The sequence below is a fragment of the Podarcis pityusensis genome, assembly GCF_964106645.2.
Source record: "Podarcis pityusensis genome assembly, chromosome: 5".
Lineage (NCBI taxonomy): Eukaryota > Metazoa > Chordata > Lepidosauria > Squamata > Lacertidae > Podarcis > Podarcis pityusensis.
In genome coordinates, this window is record NC_138032.1 from 96,929,573 (window position 1) to 96,947,878 (window position 18,306).

An 18,306-nucleotide genomic window follows, 5' to 3' on the forward strand; every position below is an offset into this window, starting at 1 on the left:
GGGAAGAATCCGATATATCCAGGTACAATATTTAAGCATTCAATCCATTGTTGTTCATGCAGCGCCATTCTCACTGACAGCACTATGGATTTCACAGCAATCAAAACTCTCGTTTACATTTCCAGAGGTCCATGTTACAGTACTTTGCTTGTGGCACCTTAGAGACTTAACAGATATATGATAGCATGAGCCTTTGTGAACTACAATTCAATTCATCAGCTGCATGAACTGCTGCCCTGAGTGGTGGGATTGTTCAGGAGCTTGGCCGGCTTCTGGGATGAAGCGCTCAAAAACCCCTCCCAGCAGGAGGCCAGCGTGAGTGCGCCCTTCCCTCTCTTTCTGTTCGCTTTCCTTTCCTGCTGATGCAGCATTGAAAATTACTGAGCAAGGATTCTGGGAGGGAAATGGGCTCACAAAGCAGCTCTATCAACACCAACAGGAGCGCCAACTGGAGATTATTCTTAACCAGCAAAATGCCTGTCCTTCTGATATGCAGCACATGTGCAAAGGGAGGGCGTGTCTATTAAAGGGCTCTCTGGGGACGCAACCTCCTGCAGGAGCCTTCTCAGCCAGGGCTGGGCCACACATTGTCAAGAGCAGAGACAAGGTTTCTTCTTCATCCAAGTTTGGCACTTCACTTTTCCTGATCGGCTCCCGTTTGCACACCTTGGTCCTGATCTCTGTTGCTTGTTGTGTCACAAGGGTAGAAAAGAATGTTGGGAACTGGCTTTTATTTTTTAATGGCATAAACAAAAAGGATCTCGCCCAAACCAGGAATTTCACCATTTGTTTCATTTCACAGAGTCATTCATTGGAGGCTTTGACCTTCATTCTCGGATGACCAAGGTGGCTTGGAAGCAGCAGCGAAATCCTTGGCTCTGGATGGATGAATCTGTCAGTTTGGGTTTCCAATTTCCCCAGTTTCCACATCAGTTTGCTGCGTCTCTCTGAAGTGGCTCCCCAATTGGGGCAGAGCCACTGTGGTTGCTTCCTACCAGATGCATAGTGTTGCTTACTGGAAGTGGGAGGGGCAAGGCAGTGGGGAGGTTGTTGCAGTGGACACGGTTGGCTTTGCTGGTGTGTTCACACTGTGCCAACCCCCCCACTGCCTTGCCCTACCCATGGCAGATTTAGAACAACGTTTCCTAAACTCCTACCCACTCAAACCTCTCTTGTACCTACGATACATTGACGATATTTTTATCATCTGGACACATGGTCAACAGACCCTGGACACCTTTCACCAGAAATTCAATGATTTTCACCCCACAATCAACCTTACAATGAATCAATCTATGCAAGAAATACATTTTTTGGACACTACTATAAAAATACAGGATGGACACATAGACACCACCTTATACCGTAAACCAACTGACCGACAAACATATCTACATGCCTCTAGCTACCATCCCAAACATACCAAACAGTCCATTGTATATAGCCAGGCACTACGTTACAGCCGCATCTGTTCCAATTCTACAGACAGAGACTCTCACCTAAGAGATCTACAGCAAACCTTCTCAGAACTAAAATACCCAGCAGATGAAGTTAGACAACAGATCAACAGAGCCAGACTGATACCCAGAGAGAACTTGCTGCAAGACAGACCCAAAAAAGAAAATAACAGAACTCCACTAGTCATCACATACAGCTCCCAAGTTAAAACAGTTCAACGCATCATCAGAGATCTACAACCTCTCCTGGACAATGACAGTTCTCTTTCTCAAGCTCTGGGAGGAAGACCTTTCATTGCCTACAGACAGCCACCCAATCTTAAACAACTCCTAACCCACAATAATACTACAACCAGACTTAACACGGACACTGGCACCAGAGCCTGCAATAAACCCAGATGCCAACTTTGCTGCCACATACACCCGGACAACACCATTACTGGCCCCAACAACATCACACATACCATCTCGGGACTATTTAATTGCTCATCGTCTAACATTGTGTATGCCATCAAATGCCAACAGTGTCCTTCAGCTCTCTATATTGGACAAACAGGCCAAACCTTACGCCAAAGAATAAACGGACATAAATCTGACATCAAGAATCACAAAACAGAGAAACCAGTAGGAGAACACTTCAATCTCCCAGGACATTCTATACAAGATCTCAAAGTAGCTGTTTTACTACAAAGGAATTTCAGAAATAGACTGGAAAGAGAAGCTGCTGAATTACAACTCATTACCAAACTTAAAACAATGGAGAAACCTGGTCTGAACAGAGACATCAGATTCTTATCTCATTATACATGACTAAGCCATTTCTCACCTTCTCACCCCTTGCCTTTTCCTGTAAGACCTATTACAGTCGTTAAGAGTCGTCAACGGGCTCATCTCAGCTATCTGCCAATCTCCGATTCCCACCACCCTTCTAAGTAATACCCCTCCCCACCTTCTCAATATATAGAAGGATCTGGTAACTTCTGTTTCAGTGTATCTGAAGAAGTGTGCATGCACACGAAAGCTTATACCAAGAACTAACTTAGTTGGTCTTTAAGGTGCTACAGGAAGGAATTTTTTTATTTCGACTATGGCAGACCAACACGGCTACCCATCTGTAACTTGCCCTACCCAGTTTTCTTCCCAGTAAGCACCAGTGAACCCACCTGTCAGGAAAGTAGTGTAGCAATTCTGCCCCACTGGGCCCCATTAGAACATTTTGCCTGGCACTTGACTAGGGAAGGGTCATTATCATTTGTATTTGAAGGCCTTACTGTACAACTTTTGAGGTCCAAGCAAATGGGCACAGATGTTTTGCAATGCAGAGTTTCCTCTTCCAATGTATGTTGTTTTCCTTTAATGTGATGTTTTACTTAAAACAAATTCATGTTTGTAGCTGTCCACGGCTGGAGCTTGATTTTCCTGACTCCTTGCAGAGACACCTTTTCAAAGATTCTCTCAATCTTCTCATGTTCATACAAGTTATACTTAATTTCATTTAAAATACTAATAGTAGTAAAAATAATAGCATGCAGGAGTATACAAAACCTTCAGACTTATTTTGCAAAATAGTATCTGACTTAATCTGGTATGTGACTGTGTTGTTCTTCAGGATTCTGACCTCTCCTCTGGTTCTCAAGAAATATGTTCCTGGAGATTGATTGACTGATTGATTGATTGATTGATTGATTGAATAAATAACTAAATAAATCCCACCTTTTTTTATCCCATTGGGCTCTGGAATTTGCTTGGATTGGATTTTCTGACGCTTCCGCCTAACTTAAATATGCTTGCAGAAAAGCAATTCATATTCATATGCTGCAATCCTGTAGTTCCTTTTCCCCAACTTGCCCACCATTTGAATCTCTGTAGTAAGCACAGAACACCCACAAGCAGGAAAATGTTTTAAACATTTTAAATATTAACTCAAAATACCCCAGCTCATGATAAAATCAGAAACTGTGGAAACAAAAGACGTGTGTGCCTTGGTTACTGAGCACAGCAAGCTGCTGGCTAAACACATCCATTTCTGCTAAAAAATTTGTTAGCGGACTATTTGGTATATTTTCGCCTGTGCTCTTTCCTCTGCACCGTCTCTCCCTCCTTCTACCTTGTCCAGTGGCGACGATGCCACAGCTCAGCAGAGCAGAAAGCAATGTAATCACCGCACTTGATCTTTGGAATTGCTCTTATAAAACAGCAATAAACAACCAAAAGCAAAAACTGTTGCATGCATGCCCTTGCGTAGAGACATAATTCTTGTAACTGGGGGGGGTTCACAGAGTTCTCTACTTTGCCTCACCACATTATCTATGTATGCAAGAACTGCTCTTCAATACACACACTTGCAGGGCTGCATATAAAATTTGTGATGAAACAACTGGGAAATTAAAGAAACAAACTAAAAACAACAAATATTAAGCAGCATTAAAATATCAGAACTTGAGAAAGCAGCATAATACACTGAAAGCAGCATAATACACTGAAAAGTTTTTTAAAATCCTGGGCAAATGTAAAGACCTTTCATGGAAATCCATGGGTGTGTGGTGTCTCTTGGAAAGCCTTGCTTTTCCATACAATTGCTGCTATGTTAGATACTTGGGTGGTTTCCATCACCATAAAAAGAATTTGCAGGAACCGGGATCCATCATTGTGGAGCCTCCGTCTTATCGAGCAGTTAATAACAAATGGCACCTCCAGCTGACTCTTGCAGACAGAGCTGGGTGCTCCTGCTCAGGATTGCAGCTGGCCTGTTTTGGATCCCATTCCATTCCTTCTCTTCCCCTTCCAGCAGCCAACCAGTATTCTAACTCAGGGTTGTTGTTTTTTGAGAGCATGATCTGGTGCCGAGTTAAGATCCCACAGCCACACATTTGCCATGGCACTGACAGCCTTAGGCTCCCATCCAGGGAAACATGAAGATGTTTGACTTTGTTTTATTTATTAAATTTGTACACTGCCCTGTACCTGTAGCTCTTAGGGCAGTTCACAGCATAAAATCACAATATTAAAAAAACCACATTTTTGTACAAAAACAGCTGACTAATTTAAATGCCATTTCGGGGGGGGGGTGCGCTTTGGTCTTTCAAATTTTTGGCAACAGCCTGCGCAAGGCCAAAATCTGGCACCCACCCCCCTTGCCTCCTGTTCTGCCTGTGCATCAGAGCCCAGTGCTGGGGAACTGGTAGTGCTGCCCTGAATCCGCTTCTGCAGAAACAAAGATATACATACTAAAAATCATATTCCACAGAAGTCCCAGGAATCAGTCAGTAAAGCTTGAAACTGAATCTCAGGGTGGTGAGTTCGAGCCAAGCATCGGGCAAAAAGACCTGCATTGCAGAGGGTTGGACTAGATGACCCTTGAGGTCTCTTCCAACTTTGCAGTTCTGTGATTGATTACAGAATCGGAGGAAGGGAGGCGCCTGCCCTTTTGGAGCCCTCGAGCACTCTGCAGATGCTCAGGGGTGTCTTGTTCTTCCGTTTTAAACTTTGCTCCCCACTGGGGGACTTCCCTCCCCGCAAATATTCTTATTAGTTGCCAATACAGCAAGATTCAGATCCCCCCCCCCCCTACAACGGGAAGATGCGCGTTTCACACAGCATCAGCCGCTCCCCTTCCTGCTCCAGAGGCTTGCGATCCTGCAAGCACACAAGCTGGTTTGGGGCGGGGGGCGAAGTGGAGCGGAGCTTCGCCCTCCCCCCGCCTTGGGCTTTGGCCCCCCGCCTCCCCCCGCGCGCGAGGAAGACGCCCCCTCCCTCCCTCCTCCCTCCCGGCCGGGCGCAGCGCATCTCCCTCGGCGCGCACGGACCGCCCTCGCCCGCCGCGCCGGACCGAACCCCCAGCCGAGCGGCGGCGGCGGCGGCAGGAGGCAGGAAGGCGGCGGAGCCGGCCAGGCCGGGCGGGAGGCTCCTGCGGCGGCGGCATCGGCGGCCGGAGACCCACCTCGCGCCCACTCCGAGCGGCTTCCCCCCCGCCGCCCCGGTGAGCCCAGCCAGCGCCTTCGGGGGCAGAGCGGCTTCCTGGGCGGGCCGGTTCTTTGCAAGGGGGGAGGCGGCGGGGGGGGGTCTGGGAGGGAGAGGGCGGCTCCTGCTCCAGGGATCTGCTCCGGGGGGATCCCTGGCCGGATTTCCGCGCTCGAGCCGGGGGGGGGAGTCGGGGGCGGGGAACCGGAGAGACACCCCCCCGGGCTGCTGCTGCGGCGGAAGCCACGCTGGGCTCCGGCAGGGAGGCCGTGGGGTCCTTCGACTTCCCGGCCTCGCGCGCCGGCCAAGGTGAGCCGGGGGGGGGGGGGGAGGCTTTCGGTGCAGGAAGCGGACCTGAGCGGGAACCGCCAGGCGGGACTCGGGGCGGGGGGTGCGTCGGGTTCTCCCTTCGGGGAGCCGTCGGCCGGGCTTCCCGCTGCCGGGCTGCGCTCCGGAGCGCAGGGGAAGCGTGGCTGGTGCGCCTCGGTCCGCCTTGCCACTGGCCTGAGCCTGCCGGCTCTCCTCGGAGCATCCTCAGAGCACCGCATCCTCTCTGGTCCCACTGACACTCCAAGGAGGAAAACCCCAGTGAGGCTGATGGAGAGAGAGAATGACTTGCCCAAGGTGAGCTGCAGCTCATGAGCTTGATGGCTTGATGGCTGGAAACAGTAGTAATTGGTTATCTTTTGTGGCTCGGTTGGTTGAGCATCTCTGGGTCCTGGGTTCGAGGCCCACCTTGGGCAAAAGGATTCCTGCATTGCAAGGGGTTGGACTAGAATGATGACCCATGGGGTCCCTTCCTGCTCTACAGTTCTGGCATCCATCTGGCTCAGGAGAAGTCACACCCTTGGAGAGTTACAGCTGCTGGCTGCTGTGGCTGTAGATACTGATTTGGGAGAGAGATGTTTTATTGCATGGATAGGCAAACTAAGGCCCGGGGGCCGGATCCAGCCCAATTGTCTTCTAAATCCGGCTCGCAGGCGGTCCAAGAATCAGCGTGTTCTTACATGAGTAGAATGTGCCCTTTTATTTAAAATGCATCTCTGGGTTATTTGTGGGGCATAGGAATTCATTCATTCCCCCCCCCCAAAATATAGTCCAGCCCCCCACAGGGTCTGAGGGACAGTGGACCGGCCCCCTCCTGAAAAAGTTTGCTGACCCCTGTTTTATTGCATGTGGGGCAGATGATCCTATGATTACTGTAGGGACAGTGGCTTCATGCTGGGGGGGGCAGAGAGCAGGTGGGGGCGGGGCTGGCGCATGTCCTGGGGGCAGGGCGCCCAGTGCAGGGGGGCAGCCGCGATGGCACCCTGCTGGAATTGCACTGCCTGGTGCGCTCCCCCCCCCCGCACTCCTCTTCCTCCACCAGTGTAAGGATGTTTTCTATTAGTAGCTTTCCTTGCGGTAAATGTGTGTTGCTGGTCAGGAGAGGCTGGCGGGGCAGCACAAGAGAGTTGGCCTCTTGGCAGTGGTGTCGCTGCTTCTTACCAGGGTGGGGTCAAGGTCAGAGTGGGACTGGTGGAGCCAAACTAGCATTTCCAATAGTACTATAGCTATTATACTGTAGTCCCTCTTTCACCCCCCCCCATATTTAATTAGATGCACCTCCCCATCATCAGTCACCTCTCACATTTTACAGGGCAAAGACAGAAAACCCCTCTTGCCAAGGGAAAAACTGGGAGCAATTTAAGGCTCCCAATTCTTGCTTGGAAGTTTCCGCCTGCCCCACATCTGATGCCCTATGTGGTGTCTAGTGGAGGGCAGGGAGGTGTGATTTGAAGAAGACAGTCTTGCAAGCTAAATGGCTACCCAAATTAGGCCTTTAAGCCAGGGGTTCCTCACCGCTGCTATAACAAATTTAGAACAACATATTCATTAAATTTACATTTACATGTTTTTCCTGTTCTGTTTGCCATTTAAGATTTCTTGATCCTCCCCTCCCCACCCAATATATTTATGTTAGAAAATGTAAAAAGCACGAAACAGCTGTACAGGAGGCTTAAAACCCTGTGGGTTGAGCATTCGGTGACGTTTTAAATTAATGACATTAATGGACTTAACTTAGTCCTGCTCATTAAGTTCAGTAGGTCTACTCAGAGTAAAACACTCCATGACCCTTGCTGTCCAGTGGCTTTGAGGCTGTTTCAGAGTCAGGCTGATAATCCACATTACATGTGACATGAAGTTTTTCGCTTCTCCCCTGTAACGTTCAGTGACCAGAGATTTATGTGTGCCGTGTTGCATGTTTTCCCACGCATGTTGATACTGGTGGGATGAACATGGGGTGACTGTTTCCTAAATATCACAGAGGAGAGTAGCAGAACACAACATGGGGGTGCCTTGACTGCATCGCACATAGTGAGCAGCTCTAGCCTCAGATGAAGCTTTTTAGAAATACTTTCACCAAACTGCATTCTTATTTACTATTTCTCCTGCTGAGGTTTTAAATATTTGTTGTTGGGTACAGTGGCGTAGCGTGGGTTGTCAGCACCCGGGGCAAGGCAAGTAATTTGCGCCCCCTAACCCGTGGATTTTAGTAGGGGCAGAGAGTTGCGAGCGTGAGCGCACCCCCCCAGATGTTGCGCTCGGTGCGGCCGGCCCCCCCTGCACCCCCCACGCTACGCCACTGGTTGGGTATGGAAAGGGTGGCTGAAGTGGATTCAGTCTTTCCTGACAGTGTCTTTATGGAGCAGTCGTTTTTGTTGATCCGTTTGTAAATGCTTGTGTGTTGCTTCTTCAAAACTTATCTAATTACTTTTCAGTTTAATGCCAGTGTCATTGTTTTACACAGGTGACCCCTCTCATTCACGATGTGCAGGCAAAATGGGGTCGGATGCATACACCTGTAAGCAAAGGTGCCTTTTACTTTATTTATATGCTATACGCTGAATACAGGCAACTGTGACATTCATGTTTGGTCCCCTGTGTCTAATTCCCCCTGCTTTGGCAAAATAAATGGATCTCAAATAGTGGGATCTGAAAGGACATTTGCTTAACAAGCTCAAAACAGCTCTGGGTTCATAGGTATCTAAGAGCTGGCTTTGTGACGCAGGTTGGCGCTACTCACCTGAGAAACCTCACCTGAGCAGATGCAAATATTGGGAAGGGTGAGCATAGCAGAAGAGCTAACATTGTATCAGCCTTAAGTTATGGTCTTAAAAGAAATGACCAGCTTGCTTCTCACTTACCGTAAATTGAATTTTTAAATCAAGTGAGATAGAAAAGAGGTCAGCCACATATTCAGAGGGGAGAGTTTCCTATACAAGGGGCCACAAGAGAGAAGGCAAGAAATAGCAGGAGGAAGTGGAGCTTTAATAGGAGTTGTGTTTGATGAACAGAGGGACCGTGGAAGAGAGTAACCAAGCCATCAGCAATACCACGAAGAGGCTTGGGCTATGTACCCATTTCACAGCTTAAAACGCAGTGAGGTCATTTCCCCTTGCTGGGTTTCAAGTTGTATTCACATGTTGCAAGTTGCAACAGCAGCATTTCTCAAGAAACCACATACGGATTGTGGCTAATGCCGTGTGAAAAAGGCTGAGAACAGCAGCAGTGGAGGCGCACTAGAGGCAGTGTGGTGCAGTGGTTAGAGGTTCAACTCCTCACTCAGCCATGAAGATCGCTGGGTGACCTTGGCCCCATCACTGCCTCTCAGCCTAACCTACATCGCAGGGTTGTTGTAGGGAGTAAAGGGGGTGTGGGAGAGTCCAGCTCCTTGGAGAAAAAGATGGGATATCAATGCAAGGAATAAATAAAATAAAACATGATGACAATTGCTTTACAATAACTGAGGAACACCTAAGGTCTGAATAAGAGTTTTAGAAACAAATTGATAACAAATCTTATTAGTATCATAGAGGGAACTGACAAATTTTAGCTAGAGCAGGAATTTGAACTAGAAAAGGAAATATGATGTGTATGAGCATGCAGTCATTGCTATGTAGGCCAGATGTGATGTTCTCTCTGCAGGCTCACTCTATGGGCAGAACCCACATTCCCAGCCTAAGTGTGGATCTCCCCTAATGCTTTCTAGAGTGTTCCAATCAACAACTTTGTAAAGTAGGTCAGTATTATTGCCGTATTGCAGGTTGAATTCTGATACATAAAATGAATTATTAACATAAACCCCTATTATCTGTTGCAACAGGGCATATATTATGTTCAGCTCAATCCTGTCTATGGAAGTTATGTCCTATTAGGTACAGTGAGGCTTACTCCCGAGTAAGTGTGCCTGAGGCTGCAGTCTTAGAACTGCTGTTTTTCCTGCTCTGCACCACTGAATATAGACAACCCACCATGTTATAAGTGGACCATTTCTTAGTTCTGTTGTTAACTGAGCCATTTCATGAATTCCTAGTTCTGTGGGATAAGCAGAAGACATCCATGGATTTTCTCTCAGGTGTCCAGGAGCTGAGGTGGGTGTATTTGTGTGAGCTGTACATTCTTCTAAATCTTGCAGATATTTATATAGTCAAGCAGGCAATATAGCACTAGAAATTGTTGGCCCAATTTGCGGCAGTATGTATTTGAAAATCTGGCTGGGTTCCTGTCTTGAAACCTAAACCCACAATTATTCTTTGGCTCATTCTGCTTACATTCTTTATATTCTTTATATTCTGACGGAATGGTTTTCCGTTCCATTCTGTTCTGTTCTTTTCACTTGGCAATATTGTGGAAGTAAAATATAATTCCTGTGAAAGATATCTAAATTACCTCTAATAATTTAATGTGGAAAGGATTAACAAACTATGACTTGAATGCATAGGAAAACATTGTTGAAATGTTGACCAAACACCTAAACTGTGTTCAACATTGAAACTGAAAGTCAAGGCATGGAAAAATCTCTATTTTAGGCTTGTAAAGGCAGTACTGTGTGTACACCACACTAAAAATTCTGCTTCAGGAAAAGCTGAATTCTGTAGCCTGCACAAAGTTTACAAATACAGTGGTACCTCGGTTTTCAAACGTCTCTGTTTTCGAACATTTCGGTTTTCAAATGCTGTAAACCCGGGAGTAAATGCTTCAGTTTTTGAACATGCCTCAGAAGTCGAACATGCCACACGACTTTGTATTGAGTTTTCTGTATTGAGGCTTCCTGACTGAGTTTTCGGATGTTTCGGAACTCGAACGGTCTTCCGGAATGGATTATGTTCGAAAACCGAGGTACCACTGTACAATTATTGCCATAATTTTGCTAGTGAAGGGGGAAAACAAGGAAGTAATACAGGGCATTCTAGATCACTAGAAACGGTATTTACATTTGCGACTTCTGAGATTTCACCAGACTGGCACTGTCGATGCATTCAAAAGCATATCTTCATTGGGGCATTGTTATGACCTTGTTAGTCTAAAAATGAGGTGCAGTGGAATACAGTTGTACCTCGTGTTGCGTTAGGTTCATGTTGCGTCTTTTTGGAAGTGTATACTTCTGGGTTTCACCACATGCGCAGAAGCGCTCTATCACACTCCGCGCCGCTCTAGTTGCAGACTTTTCGGGGTCCGAACTGCACCCCAGAACGAATCGTGTCTGCAACTAGAGGTACCACTGTATGTCTTTCCATTCTTCACCCAAGTAAGATATCACAACAATATATTGAGATAACAGTGAGAGAAATCTAATTCTAATAGTACAGCGGCTTAAAAATTGTGTGCTTGGGGATTAAAGCATGAGAGAGAGAGAGAGAGAGAGAGAGAGAGAGAGAGAGAGAGAAGCCTTCCTAACGTTCTCAAAATTCAAAATGGTGTAACTGGGGAGGGAGAGGGATTGTATTTGCCTTCTCTTTATATGAATATAAAGAATATTCTTTATCTGCAGTTGTTAAGTAAGGTGTCTGTATTCATTTTACTTTATGGGAAATATGAAGCAGTACTGTAAAATAACAACTGATAAAGTTTTTAGTGCAGTGTTCTTTGTCACATGTTGTAAGCCGTAGAGTCAGCCTTAAAATGGGCATTTGATTCCCCCCCCCCCCCAAATAGGCTGAATAGAACCCCAGAGGGTTAAACACTGACCATTTGAATGCTTTGCTTTGACACAACCAGCTGACTGGGAAGAGCTGCATTTAGGTCCTCAAAATGGGGGAAAATGCAGGGGGGATATGACACTAGGTTTGTTGGAACTCACTGTTAGCAAAGTTAGCATCTTTTTCTTCTTAGAACCATCTTAAGGTAAGATATTATTTATAGCTACCACCAACTAATTGCAAAATCAGCCAATGTGTTGAACCTGTTTAGAATGCTTCACCCTGTTCAAGATTTCTTTGGTCTCCAACTTTGTTGCAAATTAATTAATTAATGGATGCATTGGGTTCAATAAACATATCTCTTTGTATCTGGAGGTTTCCTCTCTTCGTTTAAATCAGTGCCCAAGTTCCTGCTGACTTGGTCTGCCTTAGCAAGTGTAGCTTAAATAGCCTTTTGCTTTATTCCTGTTTGGTGCAACTGCTGAAAAGCACACATGAGGCCAAAATATGGTTTGAAATGTGCGCTCTCTCTCTCCTGATTTCTGTGCTACGTTCACAGTGCTGATGTTCTGAACTATGAGGCTCTCCATTGCTCAAGGTGAGCTGGCTCTAGCGTTGCCTTCTCAAAGGTGCCCATGGGAGACCTTGATACCTGGGAGGCTTCTGGAAATTAAACAAATGCTTTTAAACAATGTAATTGCCAGGAGGCCAGGCTTGCTTCAGGCTGAAACCACGGTTGAGAGTCTGTAGCCAAGCGCCACGTTCGTTTCCCAAGAATGCCTCTGGTACTGCTACAGAAGGAGCTCCTCGGCAATTGCAGATGCCCTTAGAACAGGAGTCAGCAAACCTTTTCAGCAGGGGGCCGGTCCACCGTCCCTCAGACCATGTGGGGGGCCAGACTATATTTTGAAGGGGGGGAATAACAAATAACCCAGAGATGCATTTTTAAAAAAGGGACACATTCTACTCATGTGAAAACACGCTGGTTCCCGGACCATCCGCGGGCCAGATTGAGAAGGCCCCTGTGCCTTAGGTTGCCTACCCCTGCCTTAGAATCTGAATATGATGTAACGTTCCCTGCTAGGTGATACATTTCCAAAAATTAAGTGGAGAATCTGCATGCCTGGCTTTGCAAAGCGCACAGAGACCATTAAATATTTTAGTGTCACTTGTGAAAACCTGAACCAACTGAGAAATTCACCCGTGTTTTGTTTTAAAGACAGATGCAATCCTATCCGAGCTGCCCTTTGAGAGGCAGAGAGCCTGCTTCTGAAGGCTGCTGCAGATTCCAGTTGCAAATAAGGGCTGGCTTGTTTAAAAATCATCTGGTCCTTGTTCAATCATTTTTTTGGAATTTTGCTTTGTAGGTGGAAAGGTTTGTGGGTGTAGAGATTTGAAAGAGAGAATTGTGGTTATAAGTATATTTCACTGCTCGTTCTAAGCCACCAATCCAAATTAATTTGCATTTACATTTTCAGGCAAGCAAAATCTCTAGGACCAGCACTGAATGCTAAATGCAACCTGACAGCTAAATTGGAGAACATGCTTCATAGCTGTCTGGAGCCTTCCTCTGCTAGAATAACTAGGTTGAATTCCTCCCCTCCTATTAGACTTTGCTTGGCGTAAATATACCTATGATTAAAGGGGGAGGGTAAATTTATCCAACGACTTCTCCCCCACAAACTTTATTTTAATGGTTACTTTAAATATTTATATCACACATTCAGATTTTAGAAGTGCCTATGGTGGCAGCTTACAATGGCACAGTTGATAATGACCATTATTACAGTTAATAGTAAAGGAGCAATAAAAGAAATGCAAGAAATTGAAGATAAGGAAGAGCCGTAAAAATTCACAATTGCTGTTTCTTAAGAGCTTGGGCAAATTAAGAGGCCTTGAGCTGGTGCCTGCTTTTCTGTGGAAACAGCCCTGGAGAGAGTGCAGTTTTCTGATGCTGGGGTGTCCCCATTCAAAAGGTCCTGTCTCCAGTTTCCATCCACCTGACCTCCCAAGTTCTGGAGCAGAGACTCCATTTATGACTGTAGAGAGCAGGGAGGCTCGGGAGGAGGGGGGCAACTGGCTATTTTGCTTTAATGCTTGCTTGCCAGTTGTCGTGATCAGCTTTTGTTCCATCTGTCTTAAGATGGCTAATAAAACTTAGGATCGCTTGAATGAAGATAAAGAAGTGGAGACCAAGCTGGAAGAGGTGGGGTGTGCAGGAAAGGGGCAGGATCAAATCTCAATGGCTGCAGTCTAATTCTATGGGACAAAGTAAAGAAGCTACAGACTGAGTCTCGATTAAAAGGAAGACGTTTTGACATGGAGCTCAGTCACTGCTACACCCAGGTGGGTTTAAGTTCTATCCACTGATTCCATGAGTTGGTTCCCTTTACTTTCACCCATGGATATCATATGGGGGACGACGGAATAATGTGCTGTTTTTGGGTACTGTATTACAGAAGGGATACAAGCTGACCATTAATCTAAGTTGCCCGGCTGCTGCCAATGATCAGATATGGTCATCTACAGCTGTGTAGAGAGATATGTTAGGAGATACAGCCAGGGACAGTTCTTTAGAAACTCCTGTGATGCACATGCATTTTTATATGATGGCAGATTTTTGCACTGCCAAAAAGAGTTTGTGGGTGTTCTTGAGTAAGGAAAACTGCCCAGGAGACAGGGTGGATTTGATTTAAATCAAATCGATTTAAATCACAATTTACATCACTAGTTAGCAAGACTTGGTTTAATTTTTTATTTTTTTTTACAGAAAAATTAACATTTACAACCAGATGAAGGTTTCATTTTTGGAATAATAAATTTTCAGAGTAGTTTTTACAGTTATATCAAAAATTACTGATTTGGTTTTACTATTAGAAATACATAGACAGATAATTATGAAATTATTGTGAGGTTTAATAAGTTAACTGTTTATATTTGGACAACTTTTCTGCTATACTTTATTGGAAGGTGAAAAATGACCATTTCCTTAATAAAAATTTAAACAATTTATTTAACTAAAACAATAACATTATAGCATATGTATCCATGTTTGATAACTGATGTGGTTAAACTTAAAAAAAAAAAAAAAACTTAGACTGAGTTTTAGCACACATGAAAAACTTAAAACAAATCCTTATTTCTTGGTTAATAGCCTTTGGACTATAATGTAACTTAAGTAGAAAACTATCTTTAGAAAGATTTTTCCTCCAAAAGCATTTTATTTTAAAAATCCAATTTAAATTTAAAAAAATCTGATTTAAATAATTAAAAAATCAGATTTAAATTTTAAAAATCCAATTTTTAAAATTTATTTTTTAAATCATTGATTTTTATCCACCCTACTTGCAAGTACAGTGGACGCTCGGGTTGTGAACGTGATCTGTGCGGGAGGCACGTTCGCAACCTGCAGCGCCGCGTCTGCGCACGCGCGGGTGGCGATTCGGTGCTTATGGTCAAAACGTGATTTAGTGTTTCTGCGCATGCGCGAGCGCCGAAACCCAGAAGTAGCCTGTTCCAGTACTTCCGGGTTCAGCGCGGTGCGCAACCTGAAAACGTCACAACCTGAAGTGTCTGTAACCCGAGGGATGACTGTAAACATGTATGATGTTGAGCTGCTAGTCACTAAAATATTATTTAATAGCCATTCTCATCAAATGAATTCAGCTCAATAGCTATGATTCAAGCTATTTGACTACCATACTTCAGTTTAGATCTGCACATATAAAGACAATTCTCTGTCGACATCCCCACGAACTGAAGAGATCAGCATTATTTATCTCTACATTTATGTTACTGAGTTAAGTTTGCTTCTTCCACTGTTATTTTTCCCTTTCCATAATTCAACAGACAGCTGATGTACAGTGAAATCCCTATTTTTACTGTTAATTCTGCATCTCTACAAACTTAGCTGGGGAGGACTTATAAAAGTCTTGTAAAACTAAACAGGCATTCATCACTTAGGTGGAAAAGCAAACACAGAAATAAATTGCCTCAGTGTTACAGTTTTATAAAAATGCCTGTTAGTATAACTTGAAAGATTGTAAATTCAAGAGAGTCTAAACAGATGGTTTGCATTTGTCATCTTAGCAGTAGCAAATTGCTTATTGTATTACTCTTAGCTGATACAGAGAGGGAGGATCTTTCTGAAATATACTTAAATTAGGGCTGGGGAATTTGTTCAGCGCAGGCAGTGATCTTGGAGACTTGTGCCCTAGAGCGTGATGATAATAACTCGCCTTTTCTTAAGGCTGGTTGGTTTATTGCGTTTTTATCCTGTTCTTCATTATATAAGCTGCTGATGTTATATATGTCCCCACTCCCATTTTAGCCTTACAGCAACCTTGTGATAGGGGTTTGGTGGAGAGGAAGTGAATTGGTGAATGTCACCCCAAGGATCTCCACATGTGAGGAAGGATTTGAACTCAGGTCTTACCAGCCCTGAAGCCTGCCATTCCATTACGTCTCAGAGGTTCAGACATGCACATTAATCAATGCTGTTTGCTACAACACTGTTTTGGCTGTCTAATTTGTAGCACACAGGTTAATCCTTTTAGAGCTGATAGTCCAAAACCACAAATGCTTTATCTCTTTCCACCATCCTGGTGAGGGCACAGTGCTATCACTTACTTTGAGGAATACGCAAAGGTAGATGTTTTCCTTTGTCAGCACGTGTGGCCTTTTAAGTGTTAAATGGAAGAGCTACATTGTATGCTGTTTTTCTGCCCACAAAAGCTTGTTGATGTTATAAGAATTTTAAGGTCTTATATATATAAAATAGATGTTCATAAATGTACCAAGCAAACACATACAAATATGTAAACCACATGTCTGAAACCCACAGAAAAGTCCTGAAACCATTTTCTCTCTTCCAAATTCACCTCAAATATTTCTCTGCAAGGTCGAAGGAACGGGGGAGCCTCCCCATTGTCTCTTTGCTCACAAATCCTGTCTCAAGGGCACATTTAAGCATAGCTGTCAATGTTTCCCTTTTTTAAAGGGAAATGTCCTTATTCTGAATAGGATTCCTCGCAAGAAAAGGGAAAAGTTGACAGCTATGCATTTAAGATATGAATAGGGTGAGCCTGTGACCTGTGACCTGGATTCAGGAGTTGAGTAGTTATCATAAGAAAAGAGTGGCCCGGATGCCCAGGTAATCCAATCAGGTAACCTAGCAGACAGGAGAAGAAGAAAAAAATGCACTCAGATTTCTGTTGTAGTCCGCCCCTTCTCTGATGTAGTGTCTTGGGCTACACCCCTTCTGTGCTGTAGGTATGATGTATCTGGGGGGTGGTATTGAGCTACAGGGGTGGGAAATTTCAAAGTCTATATAAGGGCTTGCACACCTTTGCTCTGGGTCCTCCTCTCTCCTGCGTGGGGGGGGGGGGAGTACCCTGTTGCAACAGCTTTAATAAAGATCAGGCTTATAGCAGCTTTGCTTTCGTATATCCTGGTCTGGTCTCTGTTCATTTCTCGACCGGTTAGAGCCTTAAAAGGTCCGCTGTCTCTGAAGGTCCAGTCTTCTTTAAGAAGCTGAACAACCCCTTGAAGGGACCCCTCAATATTCTTATTTCATTGACTTTGGAAAATTCAGTACAGAAATGCAAGTATCATTATTCGAGGAAGCCATAAATACCCAGTTTTAAAACTGGTGTTTCTCTCTCTTTGCAGATATGCCATGGGTGGCCATACCTGAATCTGGAAGGTGGATATATTTCTCTAGCTAGAGTTCAGTGGCTTCGGCTGGAAGCTAGAGTCTGAAGTGCAAAGCAAGGGAGGATATGGATCTGTTGAGTAGGCAAGGGCAGAAAAATAGGCACCCAGTATTTATACCTGGTCTGGCCTGGCCAATCCAGTGGCTTTACACTGTGTGCAGTTGGTAGGAACTAATGTAACACATCTGTTCTCTACTCTCTGTGCACAGAGGGCTCTGGGGTCTGACCATAAACTAAATGCATCTTTGCAAAATGAGCCTATCCCTGTGAATTCTGCCCTGGCATCATCCCTGTAGCAGAATAAATTCACTGCCAGGTAATGCTTTGACCTGCAAGGCAATATTAGTAGGAACTGGTGTGACTGCTGTATGTGCTGAGCCTGTGAATGGGACTTTTGTACCCATTCAAATAGCTAGGTGAGCTGCAGATCGATCGGGTTTTCTACGGGTTTCTCTTCCAAATCAAAAGGCCATTTGTGGGTGGTTTGTTTTATAGCCCCAGTTCCATTGGCCAAGATTTTATGCACACGCAGACCCTTGGGTGTGCTCAGGTGGACTTGTGACCTTGAAGAGCAAATTCCCCCCATGCCATATTGTAATCTGTTGCTTTAAAGTTTCTTTGGTTTCACATTTACCCCACAGCGTAGGAGACTAGAAACCTGAACCGCCGCTCCCATTCCTGACTGGACGTGACTATCTTCAGATTCCCCTGGCCAGATTCTTGTGTTTTACACGTAGCGAATGCTGTTCTTACTATGTATGAGAGGTAATGGCCTGGTTAATCTGTAATGGCAGCCTCCTTTGTGAATCACACTTCTCTGTGAGCACTGCTCCCTTGTGATTTCTCCAGTAACCCAATACAGCGGTACCTTGGTTTATGAACTGTTGTAAAATAAAAAATATGCCCTTTTCCCTTATGGGGTATCCAAGAGCCCATATAGAGTCCTTACATAGGTTCCCTATTGGTAGGAGAGAATAACAGAGGCCAACCAGAGAATATTGAGAAGCAAAGCAGCTAGTAAGCTTGATCTTTATTGATCTGTTGCAACAGGGTGCTCCCCTCTCTTGCAGGAAAGGCGGAGGACCCACAAAAATGCTGTGCATAGGTTTATAAAGACTTTTGAAATTCCCATCCTCTAGATCCAGACCACCCCCAGAAACATTATGCATACATCACAGAAGGGGTGTAACCTAAGACCACCCCTCAGATACA

The 18,306-nt window shown here is 44.9% G+C and overlaps 1 protein-coding gene across 2 annotated transcripts in view; it reads left to right on the top strand.

The window, feature by feature from the left end:
- Positions 1 to 5,358: 5,358 nt before the first annotated feature.
- The window catches only part of PRR5 (proline rich 5), a 70,497-nt gene continuing 57,549 nt past the window's right edge, over positions 5,359 to 18,306 (top strand). The window contains exon 1 of one of the 2 annotated variants that reach the window (XM_081005645.1): positions 5,359 to 5,436. The gene's annotated coding sequence lies outside the window, so the exon portion shown is untranslated. The remainder of the gene's footprint in view (positions 5,437 to 18,306) is intronic. The other variant, XM_081005647.1, reaches the window with a different exon arrangement.